At 35.4% G+C, this 22,172-nt stretch overlaps 1 protein-coding gene across 8 annotated transcripts in view; it reads left to right on the top strand.

Annotated features, from left to right (window-relative positions):
* The first annotated feature begins 5,027 nt into the window (after positions 1-5,027).
* The window catches only part of LOC143374552 (sphingomyelin phosphodiesterase), a 68,801-nt gene continuing 51,656 nt past the window's right edge, over positions 5,028-22,172 (top strand). For all 8 annotated transcript variants that reach the window (XR_013086689.1, XR_013086688.1, XM_076822763.1 and 5 more), the window contains exon 1: positions 5,028-5,374. The gene's annotated coding sequence lies outside the window, so the exon portion shown is untranslated. The remainder of the gene's footprint in view (positions 5,375-22,172) is intronic.

Below are 22,172 nucleotides of genomic sequence, written 5' to 3'. Positions count from 1 at the left end.
GGGCCTTCTGTGCAGGAGCCTAGGCGGCAACTGCTCATCAGCCGCCCTGTTAAATCCGCCACTGTTCATAAACTAAAATAGATGTCATAACGATTGGCGGATTTAAAAAAAAAGGTTCAGGTGGCAAACGTTCAGAGGGGCCCATTTTTTTGGGGGGGGGAGATGGAATTTGCTAAAACCGGGCTAAGTGTAGTAGTACGAAAAAATGTAGTGTTTGGATACTTATACCACATGATAATTTTTTTTGGTCATGGGGCCCTGCGAGGGCCTTCTGTGCAGGAGCCTAGGCGGCAACTGCTCATCAGCCGCCCTGTTAAACCCGCCACTGTTCATAACCTTATAAAGCGCATAGCTCTAGCAAACATGAAAGTTAAAGCCAGGAAACTACTGTTTCCATGACCTGTTTATTATAGTATGATGTACAGCTATAAATCCAAATTAATTGAGGACCTTGCAACAAGAGGGGCGCAACTCCATCTTTACCTACTTTGAGTAAATTAGAAGAAACTGTTTATAAAATTATTGTTTTGACTTAACATTAAACAGCTAATCGAGAAATATATATTTTCACACAATAAGTAGTAGTTATTCAGTTGATAAGTTTTTATTTCTATTTTTGGCGAAAAAATATTCTATAATAAATCGCCAATTCTGCAATAAATCGCTCATTTGTTATCGGATTTTCATGAAACGTGCACCACATGATGTAGAATTTTGTTTACGATTTTATTTTGTTTATATTACACGTCATAACTCAAAAATTGTTGAAAATTAAGTTGCACTCCTCTTCCTATAAAGTCCTCAATTCTAATTTTCTAAATTTGAATTTACAATTTATATATTCTGTGATTTTGTAAATTCACTGTTACGTCGTAATTTTATATCAGAATAAATTATTACGAAAATTAAGAAATACATTGCACCACGGCTGTGAAATAAGAAGTTATGAAACACATTTGTCGCCTTAAGGTCTAAACACACTTATCAGTTCCGTGACGGCACAGACCGACGTGCCAGAAGTGAAAATAAAGGATCCTAACACTGGCACGCTGAGACTGTGTTGTCACGGAACTAATAAGTGTATTTAGACCTTAAGGCGCCAAATGTATTTCGCAGTCGTGGTGCACGGTATTTCTTAATATAAACAGGAGCGTAGACTGTAGAGAGTGTAGAGGATCTCTTCTTTTCACCTCCGGCACGCTGGTACTGTGTTGACACGGAACTGATAAGTGTGACCAGACCTTTACATAGCTCACACGATCCTCGAACTAGATGGGATTTTACCATCGGCTTTTTTTGCTCAATACCGCAAAACCTCGAACTTTATCCTCAAAACAAAGTTGAAAATGGCATCAATCGATCCGTCCATGGCCGTCTGTGGCACAGACCGGAACGTAGTGACTTTGGCAACGCTGTCATCAGTCCGATATGAATTTTTCTGAAGCCTTTCGCGCGATATGTCACGGCCGGCTGTGGTACCGGTCGGAACATAGTCATCGGACTGATGGTTGTCCGAAATGCGGTGTTGCAACATCGCAGTGTCCGGCCTGTACTACAGACGGCCATGATTCGTCCCAACGAAATTATCCCAATGGAGTATACTTCTACACCACACTCTATCTACAGACTTAACGTTCTTCTTTTGTCCAGCTCGCCCCGCGCTTTGAGCACATGCTGACATTTAATGAAAATTTGAACTCCTATATTATGTACTAGGTTAAGGTTCCCGGCGTTGCCCGAGTTATATATCTTTCTTCGGTGAAGAGGAGGGACTTTTTAAGAAGATTTCTTAGCGAGCACCTAGGGGCTAAGAGTAGAGCTGCCATCCGTGAAATCATTAATCTAGGACAGAGGGCATTAAAACCCCGGACATTTCCATTTGGAACCCGGACACTTTTACCTATTTCTTATATTAGGTACGATATCCCAAGGCAAAAATTTCTGTAAATTATAGACTGTAACCGCAATGAAGAAATAAAAATAAAATATTTATGACTTTCTGAGCGAGCAGCATCGAAAAACCCGCAGCACTACTATAACGGACGACCTAAAAAAGAGGACAACTCCGGGGAAACCCGGACGGATGGCTGCCCTAGCTAAGAGGAACCTACCTACCAAATGTTATGGTCATAAGATCAGTGGTTCCAGAGAAATTTTTATGAGTCAGTGGTATTTGGATTATATATAGATTAAATCTCCAATGTACTATCAATGGATAGGCAAGATTTTTCCGATTACAATTTATCCGAATACATAGGCACTACCTTATTCGAGCTATTTTGAATGATACATAATTCGATTTATGTACTTCTGAATTTCCTAAACCAATTACCTATATATCACATACGATTAAAAAAAGAATATGGTCGAGTTTAGATTCATTGTTATTGGATGAATTTCGCCAATCCATTTTATACTGACGTAAAAGCACGCCAAGCCCGACCACAGGATGGATGTCCTCCGGCGTGAAAACACGCCGACGCCAGTCAAAGTGTTAATTTCAGAAGTTACCCACTCAATTCATCCCTTCACGATATAATTATTTAATTTGCACGTTCCGTGAAAACCTTAAAACCATGTAGATGTAGATGCCACAGCCATAACAACTGAAGTGATGATAACCATTCCTCAGTAGGTACTACACATTTATTACATAACATCAACAAGATTTTACAGTAACGAGAAGCTTCAGGAAACTGGTAATATTCAATGTGTTTCTACGGTTTAAATACGTTCCAATAACCTTTATGTCTCTGCGTCGACTTGTGCGACCACCAGGCGAGGGAAGTACAATGAATCTAATCGTATTCCATATGAAATGAACCGTATTTGTGTAGTGAGACGTTCTGTTATCAGACTCGTGCACTAAGCGCTTCTTGTCTTCATTGAGAGGCCATTGATTCACTTATCAACAAACGTTCATATATATCGAGATATTCACAATGCTAAAGAAATTGCCAAGGATAATGATAATTTTATTTATAGTTATGTAAGAAAAGGATGCTTGCTTTGAAAAATCAAAATTAGTAATATTTATGACGTTTGATTAAATTTACCCAAAATTATATTTTATAGTGACTCACTGTATCTCGATTACTGGATCACCGTGTGTAACAATGTTGGTATAGCACCGACTGCAATTTTATAAACATTATATTGATGACGTATTTAGAATGGTATTCGTTGTGGTTAATATATTTACTATACTTTTAAAATGATTTGCTTGTTATTATAGAGGCGTAAAAATGCAAGTACCTAGTGCTAAAAATTATTTTTTCAGCAGTGATAATAATTTAAGATCATTTTATAAGCCACTAGCAAAATACCCGTGGTTCGCTACGGTATAAATTAGATTTTCCGTAGGTACTCATTTAATTTAACATTCAATTTTAAATTAAGTGTAGCGCCCTCTGCGCATGGATTTGGAACTATGTACTACTAGCTTTAGTACTTAGCTTCGCCCCGAAATTTAGATTCTGATTTTATAAAAAAATATTTTTTTTAAATATTTTTTTTTGTGAAAATAGTCACATTCATCTGAATTAGCTAGACATAATGAGCTAGGACACATTTCGTGACTCCAGAGTTTACCGTCCGAAAATTTTTAAGCGATAGACAAACACACAAACATATAAACTTTCTGCTTTATATATTAAGATACAGTTTTTGACTTTTGCCCTTTCAAACGTACATACATACATGGCCCGAACATTTTTATATAATGGTATAGATGGACCAATTATAGTACCAATATATCCTTTTAAACGCAATTAATACAAACAAATATTTATAATGATGTTATACAAAAATAAATGCGTTTCAATAAACACGTCTTAAAATAGCGCATTTGAAATTCAATATTGCCACACGAAAAGTAACAGTTTTGCATTTTGTAATAAATATTTAAAGATTTAAACTATAGAAAACGAAGTTATAATTTCCAACAATAATTTGTTCTGGTTACGTAAGATTTACTGTACAGTTTTAAATTTTATTCTCACTGTTTACCCTTTTCTACTTCTCTTCTCCACCAATATCATTTCGTTGTTACGTCCTTGGTTAGCCCATTACATTGTATTTCAATTACATAGTAATTCAATTACGTTGTAACTCAATTACATAATTCAAACTTTTCAATTTATTCATTTCCTAATTAATGTAATTGAATTACAATGTAATTGAATTACAATGTAATTGAATTACAATGTAATTGAATTACAATGTAGTTGAAACACAATGTAATTAAATTACAGCTCAAAACACCGAAGAAATGAGAAAAAAGTGGAAAAAATGTAACAAAGGAGTTTATTTCTCTTTAAATATTATAAATTTATAAATAATACCATATTCAGCACTCATAATAATTTTTTTCTGTTTGAAACCTTTACCCACATATTTCTTTCCCACCCCTTATTACCTCTCAATTTGGTTACCTCTTAATTCGTAATTATAATTCAATTACATTGTACTATGCAATTACAATTGCAAATACATTGCAATTACGAATTCCGATGTATTTTAATTGAATGCGAAATCTGAATTACGAACTACAATATAATTCAATTATTTTGTGATTATAATTCATGGAGTATTTCAATTGTAATTCCGCACAACTTTGCCTAGATGGCGGTGTCGGGGACTGTGACAAGGTATAGGGTTATAAGGGGGATATTAGGAACACGGGAAGGTTAGGCGCGAAGGCGAGTTTGGTGGCACTGGGGAAGCTGGGATATTTAGTGGGACGTCACATCGTTGGCCTATTGGTAAACTTAACCAACTCCACATTCTTTAAAAAGTGAGATTTTGATCTTCAGCAAATGCCAAGTGCATATTTTAGTAAAAACCAAACTTTAATTTTGGGGAAAGAAACAGACTTGTCTTCCGTCGTTGAATTTTAACCTTTTCAGAAGCGAGTCAGTTGGAAGAGCGGGAAATAGCGGTTGCCGCGAGGAGTTGGAGGGGAGAGCCAAATCGTATTACGTACCTGGTACAATATTGAGGCGCGCGCCGAGCGCCGTTTAGTGTACGCCGAGTCGTCACCGCGGCCGGGTGGGAAGTTACGGATGCGAGAAGTAGGCGCGCGCGCGGAACACGTAGAGAGAGAGCGAGAGAGTTGGCTTTCAGTCAATAGTGCGTGTTGTGTAGCGAACACGTGTACGTGCGCGTTGTGTCTATTCTTGGTGCTCTAGAAAACGTGCCGGAACATTCGGAGGAATCTATCAATATCACGAAATTAATTTATCAGCAACACATTGAGTTCCCTGCGTCGTTTAAAACTAGTTTTTAAATAACAAGCAATTGTTGAAATCACCAGCCAGCATCAAGCAGAATCTCTTTGTGTACCACGTGTCATTCGACGGACCTTGAGAATTCCGTGAGTATTATTGTATTGTTGTTGGTTCAGATAACGGTCATCTTACAAATTAATTCGAGTACCTCCATCGAGTACCAATTTCAATTCTACCGCCACAATAGAGCGGTACTAAAGCGTGGGTGGCGCTGATTTTTCAGCTGTCGGTGTTGCACGGTTACAAGCAATTCAACTTATTTTTTTTAAAGATTCGAAATACTTATTCCAAAATCCAAATTTGAACGTCCTTCAGATTTGGAAAACTTTTACAGTGCTTGATGAATTCGACGAATTCGAATGCCTCAGAAGTTTTAAATGCCTGTAACGGTGTAGTGTAGAAATGTTAGGTATTTAAGAGGGATGAAAATTAAAGTATTAAATATAATGCTAATATTTTTCACTGGTGTTTATGGATAATATGGTAAATTGTTCAGCTAATTAGTTTACTGTAGAATATTTTATTCGTAATTATTTAAAAATGCGTATCCCCTATGTATATATATATATATATATATATATATATATATATATATATATATATATAATATAATATGGTATATATATTTTTTATGTTTTTTTTTAATAATATTAGTCCTTTATTTGAATATCTTTTTTTAAAGTATTATGTATCTACACATTTCCCCTTTTTCGAAATACAGTTTCTACGTTGAAAACGTTTCTACTACAAATTGTAAAGTGGCAAGTTTTTGTCTAAAAATAAACATTCAATACTATTAATATGCCGAAATTTTAGAGTGATTTAATCTGTAGAAAGATAAGTCACATGCGTGAAATTGTTGACATGAACCAAATTTTTATAGCGAATGTAGGGTATAATTAACTAAATTCATAAAATCAAGTTCTGTAATTACTGTAAGTGAAAGGCTACCCGCAGAATTCTGAGTTGGTTAGGTATGATGTTTAACACACAGCCCTCTGTACGTGAAATTCGAACGTTCAAGCCTCTATTACCAGCATTTTGTTTTTTTAATTTTTTCCCCCATTATACGCGCGATATTTTATAATTATCATTAGTTATAATCGTTACATTTATTTTTTAACAGGACTTTCATTACTCATTCATTACTAACAAAAGTAGCGGTTTATTATAAATTTTTCAGGTAGTATAAAACATGAGAGGAGGATAGTTGTAGAAAATTCTTGTAATAATTACAATCTATTATTATTCGAGAAAAAAGGTTAATACTGAAAATAATAATATATATCGTAAAAAGCGTAAATATCTCTTTCAGTGAAAGCATCCATTACAAGTTAGTCCTACAGTAAAGCAGAGGTATTTTATCGTATCAAGAGGATGATTAACGAGCAACGTTACGTTCCAAGCGAGAGATTTTTCTAATTTTAAAAGCACACTTGTTCGACAAAGTGACAATTCTGTGAATGTCAATAAATTTCGAAAATTACCGCAACGATTGAAAAAATAATAATTGTAAAAAGTAGTATTTAAGATGAAGAACAACAGTGAAGAATGAAATAAATATAGAATACCTGTACGCACGAATCACAGACTATGTGTTACTGATAGTGCTGATACTGATTGAGAGGTTCTACCCCCTCTAGTAATTCGGAATGCAATGAACCATTTCTCATAATAACCACAGATTCTCTTGAATTTATGATACTTTGAACAACACGTGTTTAAATACATTGTATCCAGTAGTCCGAGCGTTTGGATGAGGCTGTTCATTTTCATTCCAAAATCACTACAAAGTTTCGTTGAAATCGATGATCCCACAGTTCCAAGCGTTCTTTATGAGATACAGTGGCTCGCATTAATATTCGGACACTTTTTAAAATCGCATAACTTTTTTAGAATTGGTCCAAACAACTTGAGTTTTTTTAGAAGCTAGAAGGATTAGTTTGCTAACTGACGCGTTTCGTCGTTTTGAAAAAAAATGTATTTGGTTGGAATAGCGAAAAGAATAGTAAAGATCGATTTTTAAACTTTTTTTGAGGAGCTTGTACAAACGTTTAAAGATCGCAGAATAAGGTCGAGAATCGCGGATTTCGGGAATTTTCGCGATTCTCGACCTTATTCTGCGATCTTTAAACGTTTGTAGCTCGGAGCAACGTTAACCGATTTTCATGAAATTTTAGGCACGTATACAACTTACTGCAATCTACAAACGGTTTTTTTTTAATTTTCATTACAAGCTCCCCAAAAAAAAGTTTAAAAATCGATCTTTACTATTCTTTTCGCTATTCCAACCAAATACATTTTTTTTTCAAAACGACGAAACGCGTCAGGTAGCAAACTAATCCTACTAGCTTCTCAAAAAAACTCAAGTTGTTTGGACCAATTCTAAAAAAGTTATGCGATTTTAAAAAGTGTCCGAATATTAATGCGAGCCACTGTGTGTAGTTATATAGTATAACTTTTAACTTCGTATTAATCGAATATATGTACATATGTAACCTTTCGATAATGTATTTGACATTAAAAACTTTCGAAACTTCATAGATACTTAAAATCGCAAACTTTAAACAAAATTTTGAAATGTTTCCTTGTCTGATGTATGAAGGGTAAGGAGCAGGGCCGTTTCTGGTGGGGGTGCAGAAGGTGCCCCCGCACCTGGGCGATCAAACGCAGGGGCGGCCGCAGGCCGTTTATTACATGTAAAATTTTGATTAATAAGAATAATAATCGAAACTCTTTTCCGTGATAACTGTTTAAAATGATGTATGTATAGATATAAAAGTAGACACTGCATATTAAATTCTTAATTAAAGAATTTTGAATTAATAAGCGCGGCAATATTGTTTTTGCACCTGAGCGGCCAAAATTCAGGAACGGCCCTGGTAAGGGGAAAATCAAGGAATGTCTATTTTTCGTAATTTTGCGGTTTATAGCTTACTTTGTTGATGGCAACTGGGACTACAGAAGTGTCGAATCACAAATGGTTATAAAGTTCAAATGTCCCCGTAAGAATAACGTTAAAGTTTTGGTGTACTGGTTAAAAACAGGTAATGTCCACTCTGCACAGGAACAAAACAAGGAATGTTTCCACTCTTTGCCTAAGCATAAGCTTCTGTCGTCAAGGTAAAACAAGAAATTATGATACGGGAATGCTCATTCCCCAAAGAAATGCCCATTCCCCATTCAGCAAGTGAAGGCAAAATACGAATATTACATCATTGGCGTAACTAGGATTTTTGTCTGAGGGAGGCCAGGTCCCATCTTCTCTTCCTTCCACCCTCTCTCTCTCTCTCTCTCTTTCGCTCTCTCGTTTCTTTATAGGTAGAGGAAGTCTTTATATACATATACATTTTATAACAATCATTTACCTACATATTTATTTAACACTAAAACAAAGAGTAAACTGAATAAAAAATTATTGATTATTTAACAGACGAATGTTTTTTACTTACTTCGATAGTTTCTACGGAGTGGCCATTCCGCGTTTTCAGGGGAGGGGGGGCAATCCGCATTTTGAGGGGTCCAGGCCCACTCGCCCCCCTAACTAGTTATGCCAATGTATTACATGATATTTTTTATTAAATCACCTACATATAATGGCTATTGGTTGAGTAATATCACCACCATTAAAAAAAAACACGAAACAGTAATGGAAAAAAGGAGAGTTCGAACTTTTCAATAGAGGATCCACAGTACTCCTGCCTATTTCAAAAATAAAATACGAAGCCCTCGTGGTCTTAACAAAATTTTGCGATCCTAAGGCTCAGCTATTTTATGAGACGCTGCCTCATGCATAACAAAAAAGTGAGATATAAAATATCTGGTAATTAATAAAATGAGTGGCTTTCCTTGTTTTGATAATAATAGAAGTGGAAATTTTTTATTATGTTTCAGTATGCTGCCCTGTTCAAACTTGAAAAAATATTAAAATAATATAAAACAATTATTATTTTATTGCTTATTTTTTCTGATCCTAATTAGGGTATAAGATTCATGTTATGAAGAATGCAGATAAATTCATTGAACCTTGTTTCTTTACTGGTGGACTAAAGTAATATTAAAACTTAATTTTCTCGCGAAAGCCGTTTTGTGACATTCCTTGTTTTTCCCCTTACCCTTCATATGTATAATTTTGCATGGTCACTGATGTACAAGGTGTTTCCGAAATCGTGGTGTAGCCAGAAAGGATTCCTCATGCAAAAGTTAGTTGAAAATATATGCGTAAGAAATTTTGGCAAACGCAATGGTTGTTTTAAGAATAAATCTGTCGTGTATACATGTATGTGTATGTCTCGTGTATTCACGCAGTCGTCCAACATACACAACAGTAACAGTTCAATATTTCGATACAATACATGAGTTGTTCTATTTAAGGTTGCGTTCTAAATGTTTATTTTATATTCCGGAGAAATGTTTGTGATTTGAAAGTTTTTCTGAAGTCTTGTTACCTGAAGTGAGCCTCTGTTACATACATATGGAGGGTTCAGAAGCTAACCAGTTTAAAGGCTGCCGTTCCAATGTGCGGCCGGCAACGGTTCCACTAGTGTAAAGCCGCGTATTCACCTGCGCATTCGCTCCGAATGTGCATTCGGCGCGCACCGATTTTTTGCTCGCCCGGTGTTCGGCGCGCATTCGGGCCGATCCGCTTGTTGGCGGTCCATCAAAGCGCACATTCGGGTCCGAACAATACCACGAAATGGACGCCGCAAATTTCACTCAACCCCTAACGCGCGCCGAATGCGCGGCGAACGCGCGCTCAGCTCCGAACGAGCAAAAAATCGGTGCGCGAAGAATGCACATTCGGGGCGAATGCGCAGGTGAATACGCGGCTTAAGGGAGAAGCAGATACATACTTCTCCCTTGCACTAGTGGGACCGTCGCCGGCCGCACATTGGAATGGCCACCTTAAGTCCAGTTTTCCCTGAAAATGAGTTACCAAGTTCAAAAACCTCTTTATTGTTAAAACTTTCATTGGATAAATCAATCAAGCCTCTACTTTCACACGTGAGCAATAAATGGCGGTACTTAAAATTATTCAGAGAACAAACAGTGTAAATCTCAGTTTTAATGCCAATGCTCCATGTATGTTAGCGATTATTAAAGTGGGTCAAGTAAAAAATCAAAACAATTGAATTTACTGCTGATTTAGATCAGTGCAAAGCAAAATAAGCAATTCAATTTTTTCGATTTTAGACTTACTGTTAGATCGCTTTCACAATCACATAATTATCTATAACCAAAGGGAGTTTGAATACTTTTTTTTTATAATATATATACAGAACAAATTTTAAGGAAAGCTGTTGCATTCATATATATATGCATACATCCGCCTTCGAAATATGCTAACTAAAAATGAAAACAATACCCATATTACGTATACATTATAGAAAGTCAAGGCATAGTCAAATGATCCACTTGAACTTCCAATTAGTACTTGCTCTTCCTTCTACCAAACGTACTTAAGATTGTTACGCAGATAGGACGTAAGGCGCCACGTGTATATCCGTGGAAGACTTTGTAGCCAGAGTCTCTGTATCCTGAATTCGAGAAACACACTTTTATATGAAACAGGAACAGAGTACGCAAGTATGTTTACGGGAAGTGCAGTATATTTGGAATACCGGTTTGTTTAAGACGAATAAAAAATTACGGCAGAGGAGGGGAACAAATAAAACTGCATAACATCATAGGGAAGCTAATAAACTTTTATATTTCAAACTCTCAGTAATAATAAAAAACAAAAAGTAGCTGAAACTTTGGTCTAAATGAAAAATGCCAGGAAGTATCGATTTCGTTAAGGTGCAGGTAATTTGGAATACCGATATTCCAAATTACCTTCACTTTATAAACTTAAAAGAAACATGTAGATAATAAAATTATTTCCTTTTTGGTCTAATCAGACTGAAGAATCACAATATAAGAACAATCTTAGGTAAATATAAATGGATAGCCCTGACCCAACCGACGCGGCGGTAGCCGTTACGCGTGAAACAAAAACATCGCTAAGCTTTGGAATATTCCAAATTACCTTCACCTTCGGTATTCCGAATTAGCAACGTGGCATTGAAACCTAGAATTTCATGTCACACTTTGTATTCTTGAAATTATCGCAAAACTGATACTATATAGTAGATTAAGTGTTTAACTCCAAAGTTTTGACATATTTTAACCATGATTCGAACGATTTAATACTGGCTGAAAAAGTTTTGCAGATTCACGTTTTCTTGCTCTGCAGATTAAGTCGAAAATGTCAAAATGGCGGTTTATCCACAAATGTCATTCGTTCACAGGTCATTAGCCCCTATTGTCTACCGTGTTACAATTTAAATAACGTTAGTAGTGTATTAGATACTTCGGTATTCCAAATTACCAACAGTATTCCAAATATGCTGCACTTGCTCTACTAATTTTTCGGTTAATAAACATATTTCCATCTTTTGAAATACTTTTGTTCCATCTCGTCAATTGTGAAGTTGTATATATAGGAACTTTAAAACCATTCAGAATTAGTCTATAATTAGAGGATACATCAATACACAGACACGTCACTAATGCCAGGAACTGTATATTTGTATTGTTAGGAACCGAAGCCTGAGGGTAATGAGATTGGCGGCTGCGAGAAGCCAAGGATTTGTGGTTGTTGTTTAGAGTTTGTTAGTTGCGGAAGAACCGGTGCCTGGGTAACACCGGGAACCGCAGGAAGGTGGATGACGCGGACGAACCGCAGTCTGAATAACACCGGGTGCCACTAGAGACACTATAGTCAGAGTCTGGCCACGAGCCACTGTCCGCCATGTTTGGGCTAACTCCTGCGACAGAGAAAGAGATACACACCATTTCACTCATATTTCACTCTTAACAACTCTTATGTTTATGGCGGTATTTTACTTCTGTTTACTTCACGTACATAGGTATATACATAGGTATATCAAGAAATTTTAATTACGATTGATTCATACAAACTGGGTGGATGTGCAGCATTTTTAAAAAAAATGTATTACAATTAACATTGGTATAATTAACAGATTTAAAAATCAGCGGGAATACACGAAAAATGGCGGGCCAATCAAAAGTGGAAAAAAAGGTTGCCATGAAAGTGTTTATACATTATTTTTTTACTACCGAAATGCATATTTTCAGATAAAGAGATATTGCAAACAATTAGAATAGTATGGCAATAAACGTTTTTTATTAATTTTCAAACATATATTGTTTTAAAAAATGTGTTACAATTAAGATTAGTATAATTGACAGATTTAAAAACCACCGGGAATAGACCAAAAATGGCGGACCAATCAAGAGTGGCTTTCTCGTGGCCAGACTCTGATTATAGTGTCTCTAGATGCCACTATAGGAAGGCAAGTTTTCGCGGACGAACCGGTGCCTGATTAATTAACACCGGGAGCCACTAGGAATGTTAGTTTATCCTCGTAACTTTATAACGTGACACACCTCGAGCGGTAAAGATGTACAGTGCCGGGCAAAAGTATTGGGACACCCTTTAACACAGAATAACTTTTTTAAAACTGGTCCAAACGACTTGAATTTTTTTTAGAAGCTAGATGGATTCGTTGACTAGTGTTTCGGCATTTTGAAAAAAAAAATTACAATTGGTCGGAATAGCGAAGAAAATAGTGAAGGTCGCTTTTTCAACTTTTTTATTTGAACCTGTAATGAAAATTTAAAAATCTCGTTTGTAGATTTAAGTAAGTTGTATACGTGCTGAAAATTTTATTGGAATCGGTTGACGCAGCCGTGAGCTACAAACAGTTAAAAGTGGTGGAAATCACAGTTTTCGATGAAATTTTTAGCACGTATACAACTTACTAAAATCTACAAACAGGGGTTATTAAATTTTCATTACAGGCTCGGGTAAAAAAAAGTTGAAAAAGCGATCTTCACTATTTTCTTCGCTATTCCCACAAACTGCAATTTTTTTCAAAACACCCGAACTCGTCACCTAGCAAATTAATCCTTCTAGCTTCTCAAAAAAACTCAAGCCGTTTGGACCAATTTTAAAAAAGTTATTCTGTTTTAAGGGGGGGTCCCAATACTTTTGCGCGGCACTGTATTATATCTGTGGCTTTAACACACATTGGGAATTCAAATAATGATTGGATTCTAATAAAGAATTTTGAGTAAAAAATAACAAAGTACATTCTATTCACTCGGTCTTTACAATTATTGGTCAAGTGTAATTGTCGCGGTACCTAAGTGCACCTCCCGATTTTGACGCACTGAGAAATTCGGAGTTATCTAAGAGGATAATGAATGTATAATATCTAACAATAACTTTACGTACTGTACGGTTAATTGCTCAAAAGGGAATGAAAAGCCTCTGTCTTTTTTATACCACAAAATTGAGCTTAGAAAGTGAGCATGCATGCCTTCAATCAGTTATCAATATTTATGGAAAACCTCGAGTGTACCGCATCACTGCAGGAAACGATGACCCCGCCGCACAGTGGATCGACGATTTTATTAGTAACTTGTTCGTATAAATTTGAACTATGAAAGATATTGAAAGATCTATTTTAAAAAAATAGAAAAAAATTATCTCTGTATAATTTAATATATTTTACGTTTATATAATTTTTCTTTTATATAATTTTTCTTTTAAAACAATTAAGTTAAAAGAATTGAAAATGTTTATTTGGTACTCTATTCGCAACTCTTTTAACGGCCGATTTTTTCACTTCCAGATATCTGCCAGTCAGAGTTATCTGGCAGATATCTGGCACATGCCTATTTCTTCACCTCCAGTCTCGAGTTATCTGCCAGTTATCCTCCGGTCAATTTGACTAGAGGTTAGGGCACCGGATAACTGCTGGAACTGCCAGTTAGTGCGCTTTGCAGTAGTGGGGGAAGTAGGAAACATGAAATAGAGAACAGAGTTATGCTTGTGGACTGTTCTGGACGCCATTGTATACTTTGCGACGCCAAGCGATTTTAGTTGTGTTGAAAAAGGCGCTTCGACGAAAAAATCGTTTAGAAATGGAAGTGATCATGAATATTAACGTTTTCGAACATTTGGAGGAAGAAGAGGCCTGCTTTACTCCTACTTATCTAAAACTAAATTTCTAACAGTAACATGGAGAAAAGAAAAGTAAAATGTCATTATTAAAAACCATGGTTCTTTATTTATAACAGTTTATACTCTTTTATTTTTAATTCTGCTTCTAAATTTTTAATGGTTAATTCGTTTATTCTTTTTTTGGCTTCGCCATCATCTATTGCCAATTTATGAATCAATTTTTTCCCATATTAGTTTTTTTTTGTCGATCCTTCGACACGTGATTTTGCAAAAATGAGTGACAGCTTCACAATGAAGTTGTCGCTTTACCTTTTTTACGGCGTTGCCGCGTGAACCTTTCAGTCAGTTAACCATAGAATCCAGAAGCGTGAAGAAACACGCGCTACTGCCATCTGGCAGATAGCATTCTAGCTGGCCGCTAGCTAACCGGGACTTTGTCCAGAGATGAAGAAATCGGGCGTACTGAAGTGGTTTCAATCGCATGTTGGGGAAATATCTCGTTTGCATGTTACAAGGAAAAGTCGAATAGTACTATTAGAAATTGTGACAATATCTACAGTTTAATTAAATATTATTATTAATTTATTTAACGGGCTAGAATGGAATATATAGCTAAATATTTGTAAGAACCATTAGTAATATAATCATAAAACGACGAATAAGAACGCAGATGCGTAAAACGACGTAACGCTGATAGCTTTAAACAGTAATAAATAATTTGTGATGTAGGGCGAAGTAGGAAGTGATTTTTACATAATCATGTGGAGGCCGGTGTCCTGGAAACATTTCGATTTGTCTGTATGCGGGACTATTGGGGGGACTTGAAAGATATTCCTTGTCAATGTTTAAGAACTTTGACAATTTTCTGCGTTTCATTAAACATTACGTTTTTAATACACTAAGTACAGTAATTTTAGTTGCAACTATAGCTGCTTAACGAGGAATAATCCGTTTTATTGTACAAAAAGATGGCGAGAAAATATTAAACAAGATCGTTAAGGCATTGCGAAAAGAGCACATTTTTCTGGTATCATGTGCAATGTTTAAAACGTTCAACTTTAAATGTTCGTTTCAACTACACTTTGCATTCACTCTTATTAATTGCTTCATTTTAAGGGTTCATGGAAATTTAAAACACAATACAAATTGAGTAGATATCGACATGAGAAAGTTCATTTTTTGCCAAAATGTTAACAGACAGTCTTTGAACGTAACAATACCTTTCAAGAATTACGTAATCAATATCTTTCTGGAAGTTTTCTTCTTACGCAATACATTCAATTTTAAATACGTTTTGTATGTTTTATTTTTACAAACGCTGATGATTTTAAATGCTAAGATAAAACTACGTTTCCATTAAATCGATCTAGGCTAGCTAGTATAACCAAGTATTTGCAGACTTGCGTAACACAATTGTAATAATGCTTCAATAGTGCTTCGTATAGATTAGGATATTATGTAGAAAGGAAATCGATATGTCACGATTGTGTTAGAGAGTTTTCTTGCCAGAATGGAACAGAGCACGATATTGTAAATTAATGTTTATTGTGAACATAGTGCTTGTATAATACTATTGTTCGTTCACGTTGTTTTAACCCTTCGTTGACACTCTGGGTGTGAGCCACCCATAAGCTGATTTTGACGTTCTGCACCTTTTATATGCAAAATAAATACCTTTTTTCCAAAACCGACCTACAAACTATCTTTTTCCTGGAAATATTATATTTGAACAACAACTCTGTAGATTTGTAGCTTCTAATATTGAAATTTGTAAAAGTTACAATTTTTTAAAGATTTTCTTCGTGTTTTCGCGACATATGGTAATGTAGATTTTTTTTTACAAAAACTATGATAAAATTTCACTCTAAAAATTATTGGAACACATTCTAGAGACCTTGGAATTGACCCATGATTTTTTTTATAACCATTGGATTCTTTAGGTGAGAATGGCAGTCGTTCAAAAATTGCTGTAGTTGTGAGCCACCCAGGTATATCAAAGTTGATAAAAAAAAGGTGTGTCAATTAAGGGTTAGGTCTTAAAAACATTTAGTGTAAAACAGTTTTCAAGTAAGATCTCTGTGCATGTTGAATATAATTTCACGTTTAACTAGAACCATAATACTAGCTTTTTTATTAGTGCTTGGTTAAACTACTGAATTTTATACAAAACGTGTTACAACACAGCTATACAAGTAGGTAGGTATATTGTACGGAACACTTTTTTCATTTTACTGCATTTGCGAGGTAAAAAGTGTCTCACACTGTTGAAAGGCATTAAAAATAATTTGATAATGGTTTAGCAAAAATTGGGACTTCAAATTTTAAACCGTTATATGTTTAATTGTTTATATGTCTCCTTTGTATGTACGATAGATTTTTAACATTGCTAACATTTGCCCAGCGCCCACCTAGAGGATTAGGAAAAATAAATAAAAAAATTCCATGGAAACACAAATTATTTTATTTAACAATGTATAAAGAGCAAGAAAAAAAACATAACAAAAATAAATAAAGTTTCCTCGTGACTTCTTAAGTTCATAATTGCATAACAAAAGTATGTATACATATGTATACTAATTATTCCAATGAACAGTATACATAGTATATTCATCACAAAATAAAATGCTTATTTTCTAAATTTTTTGCTGTGTCCAATATTTTTTTCTGTTCAGGTTATAGCTAAATAAAAATAGAAACCTTCGCGCCAAATTTCTAATGCCTTGCCAACTTAACTATTGAATCCATTCAGTGATGTACGGTGCGTTCAAAAAATGAAAGCATTATTATACGTAATTTCGTGCTGCGGAATAATTAACTGCTTTTTAAGATTAAAGGGTAATATTTATCAGATTCCTGGAGAAATTACCAGCAAAACTGTAGACGGGCGAAATGTCACTAAAGCTGGTAAGTCTTAAGGCGAAAATGGCATTGTTGCCAACCCTACAAATTTCAGTTGTTGACTGAAAATTTAGTGTGCAAGATTAAACGGTGCATTGGTGTCAAATACGAGACTATAAAAATGATGTCGCCGCGTTAATATTTGTGGAGGAAGCTTCTCTGTGCAAGAAACAATAGTTGGGGAAGGTCTTCTCCACGAACCGCTTGTAATGTAAAACACATCGCGAAGCAAGTTTTGAATACGCATCCAAAGTGAATCCGGGGGTCTCGATGAAGTTACTCACGATGGCAGTAAATGACGTCACGGTGAGAGAGAGCAAGAATTAAGTAGGTTAGGTGCTTCGGACATGGGACGATCGGCGGATGGTCACGAAACATGGTCATGAACGATTCGTTGAATGGATGTGATGTAAAACTAGTTTCCTGTAATAAAATAAAGCTGTGTTTGCATTCTTTTGTCTCCCGCTACGAAAATAACGGCACACTGATGCTTAACCCACAGCGAAGAATATTTTTAATATAAATTCCATAAATTTCTGTAAATTTTTTTGAAAGAAGTAATTTGTGGCGATTGTACAAGATTATTAATAAAGTTGCTTCACTATCTTCCAATTTAGGTCCGTTTTTATGGTTCGATTACACGCATACTGTTTTGACAGGGTTTGCAGTTTAAATATGGAAGTTTGAGGAAGTTAGCAACTCATCGATGTTTCAAGAATTTAGAAATTTTACTCAGGTATATTCGAAATTGTTAGAAAAGTATTTACATGAATATATTGATTGAGATTTATTAAGAATGAAGGAAGCAACTTTTGGAATGATACTTTTTTTAAATAGTGCTAAATGCGGTGCATACTGCATACACTAAAGATAGTGAAATGTTAATTAACACCTTATTCTTGAAGTGTGAAAAATTAAAAAAAAAACAAGTATACCATTTTTGTAGATTAACGCAATTGTATTAAAAATACTTAGCTTGATATACGTAATTTCTATATTATCAGTCACATAAAATGAATAAATAAAATAAGTATTGCTTACAAATAAAGAATGAGGTTTTAACACATTCGAGTAATTCTTAAAGAATGTGCCCAGCATTTGTTAGTGAACCTGTATAACATTAAAAAATGGCAGATATTAAACCAGATTCGGTACGAGTTAAACAGAACAAAAGATTGTTTATTTCTTAGTAATCGTCATTTACAAAGTAGCGGTTGTAGGAAATACAAGAGATTCGTTTCTATTTTCTTTGTATTCAAGGCGTATCGTTGTGATTTAACGAGCGTCCATGAGAAAGTCGTGACTGAACGGCTCTGTTTCAACGTAAACTGCATTCCTCACAAAATACTTAAAATTTCTTCGTTTATTCTTTTCCGTGAGCTCTTGAATGCATCTTATGATAAGTTGAAGTCGGGGTTATCTCCACGATTCAATTTGATATGTTTCTTGAAAAGTCTTAAAATAGACTAGGTACTTTCTTGATAGCTGGACACAAACACAAATTGTAAGTGTTGGTTTACTATCACACTCTACGTAATATTGCTACATGTCCCTAGTATACAATGTCCTTAAAGTGTTTGTTCAATTATTTCTCTTATATCCTATTGTATTAATTCTAATAATAAAAAAGTGCCATAACAACATAGGTTTTTAAATTCTCTTTTTTTTCGAATTACTATAACGTATATAAACACGGTAAACAAAGTGCCCGAAGTGTATACCTTGAACTTGAAGATATGCCACCGATACCACATGCGCATGTGCGATGGAGTATATAATTATGTACCATTATTCTTATCATTGTTCAGTATATAACTATGACAGCTCAAATTCTGCTGTTTTGCTTGCTTATTTATTATGTAATCGTAAACAATGGTTACATACTTGACAGTTTATTGAAATGTTAGAATTTCTCTCTTGACATACAATTATCAATGTATGTATGTAATTTACAAGTAGGGTTGCGAACTTTTTGGGGAGGAAAATACAGTGTTTTTCGGCCAAATTGTGAAAAAATATAGTACTTTTCAGGAGAAAGTGGTACAAACGTACTATGTACCAACATAAGTGTACAGTAATTCCCCGTTATGAGTTCGTTTTTTCCTCCCGTTGAGTGTTGACGGTCCAGTGACTATCCCCACCATTTCTTGGAAGCCTGCGGACGAGAGTGAGAGAACCGGACAACGAGCGAGAGGAAACGAAAGAGTCGACAGAGCCACTGGCCGCGCGGAATCATGTCCGCAACTCGCTATGAGTCCGCCGCCAGCCCCGTTCGTCGGACTCATAACGGGGGATTACTGTACCTATGTACGAGGTGCTTGTTTTTTATTAGAGATAGAGTCGTTCTGTCCCCCCCCCCCCTCCCCACACACACACACTTCATATTAAAGAACATAATGATGGATTTTATTAATCATTAAAGTTTGGATGTTGCCATAGAATAAATAAATAAGTGAAGATTGTAAAATTTTATCGGTGTATCGGAAATATAGTGTTTGTACGTACTATATATTTCTCTAACAGTATATAGTACATTCAGGGGCGTCCGGAGACTTTTTTCCAGAGGGGGAGTGGCAACTTGGGGATGATGGTAAAGAAAAATATACTTCTCTTGCTTTTTTAACCCATTTTATAATGCCAATTTAATTAAATATTTAAAACCGAAATTTAAAAATATTCCCTTTTTTAGTATAAACTTAATAAAGATCAGTTTTGAAAAATAAGCGATTTTTTGTCAGAAGCCGTGGGTGGGGGCAACTGCCCCTTTTGCCCCCCCCCCCTCCGGACGCCCATGAGTACTCTAAACAAAAATATGGTACAGTACTGTATATTATAGTACAGTATGACACCATTTTATCAGAATGATCAGCAAAGTATGCTGGTAAAATTTAGCCAAATGTGCTGTATAAATCCAATGCGATTCATCATATGCAAATCTATCCAATTCGATTGAGTTAAGATCGAGTGTGTGTGGTGGCCACGGTATGACTTACATTTCATTTCATTGTTTTACATTTCTCTTAAATGGTTCAAACAAATCTTTGAAATGTGTTGTAAGCAGAGATGGACAAATTTTTTTTATTTAAATAGAATTTCGAATAACGAATGAAAGTTAATAAAATTATTGGCCATCTGTCGAATAAAGTTAACTCGGGTTTACGAACGATTGACGATTTTTTTTATTTAACTTTCACTCGTTAAATAGAACAAAATAAAATAACAAAGTCACTTCAGAAACTTGTATTTGCTCAAAACAAGCAAGTGGTAATATGATGATTGTAAAAATTCGAAAGCCATGCATTGCATTCTGTGTAGTTGGTGGATTGTATAATACTAAAGGCCTGAGTGGATAATCATTTTGGGTCTGCGCAGTTCTATAATAAACGGCGAAAAGCATAGAATTTTTTTACTTTGAAACATATGGGATCCACAACTGTACGTCACAAAAATTCGCTGTAATTTTGTTCCACACAGTGCATACATATGTATATAAGCACGTTTGCGAAATAAATTTTTACTGAAATAAACAGTGTTGTAAAATACATAATAGGATATCTCGGAACCTGAAAATTCCTCCCACCAAAATCAAAGGGAAAGTACTTCACCATTTTGTAACTTGAAGTTCTGTTTTGCAAATAAAGTAATATTTTGGAGTCCAACTTTTGTTGCAAACCGTTTATTTTGCCCAGATTTCGCACCATTAAGGGGTGGAAATATTTACTTAAGTTGAAGTACAGTGCTGGACACTATTTTTTGCCGAGTACCCGCACTAATCTAGCCCCAACCAATACTAATACCCGGGACAAGTTGGAAAGTGGAATGCGTTGCGTCTGAACAAGTCAAAAGAAGTTTTTTGCAAATATCTCGGAAACGAAGGTCAGCTTCGTGATTTGTTTTGTCTCATGGTGGCGCGTACGCTGCCACAGACGCGTAGGTATGCGGCAGAATACATTGTGTAGTAGCAGCAGTTTTTCGCGAATATCTCGGAAACGAAGGTCGAGCGGCGGTAACGTGTATAGGAAAAAGTTGTTCAGAATCGTGTCCCCGACAACATATCCAAAAATTAAAGTGACCAGAGGTCCCGCATTGTGCGGGACAGTCCCGCATTTGAGCCCTTTGTCCCGCACTGAATAGTGTCCCGCAAAGTGTCTCGGATTGGACATGTAACCTTTTACATTTTCGCATTGGCATAAAGTTACTGTTTCCTCAACTTTTTGTTGTTGTTAAAAAAAAAAATATTTTTAATTTTGTTTCAATGTATCATCTTATAATCACAAGTATGTATTTTTAAATACATTGTAAATGCTTTAATAAACTACGGAAAAGATCTCCTCACGCATCTGTTAACCCTTTTTTTTTTGCTTGCTTGCTTGCTTGTCCCGCATCGGAACAGAAAATATCTGGTCACTTTACCAAAAATCATTGAAATCGGTGAGGACGGACAACTTCTAAATAATTACCAACATACATACATCGCACGCTTAGTAATAAACAAATCCAACTCCCACATAAACAAAATGTAAATATAATTCTTTTTTATATTGTACTCCGTAAAGGAAAAACATATTAAATAGAAAACCGGTGAAACAATTTGGGGGCGCCAAAAATTTTCTTGCATAAAGGCGCCAACCATCCTCGCGCCGGCCCTGCTTAGTAGTATAAAGATACAATGAAAGCTGAAACATTATCCGAAACCCGAGAGGAAAGCCTTCGAATAAACGAAGTATCTTTCGCCGTCGGAGGAATTCCTGTCGAATAAGCTGCTTCATCTGTAGCGCTTTGAATAAAGATAACTCGGGTGTCTTTTATTCGACGACGGAAAAAGGTGAAGTCTCTTTACTTAAAAAGTTATTTCTATCATTTTTTATCTAGATAATGCCCATCTCTGGTTGTATGTAAATTTCGTGTAATCGAATTGTTTTTTCTGTCGTATTTAGTATTATATAGATAAT

Source organism: Andrena cerasifolii, chromosome 11 (genome assembly GCF_050908995.1).
Source record: "Andrena cerasifolii isolate SP2316 chromosome 11, iyAndCera1_principal, whole genome shotgun sequence".
Taxonomy (NCBI): domain Eukaryota; kingdom Metazoa; phylum Arthropoda; class Insecta; order Hymenoptera; family Andrenidae; genus Andrena; species Andrena cerasifolii.
Note: the sequence above shows the minus strand (reverse complement) of the source record. Positions and strands in the feature narration are given on the sequence as shown.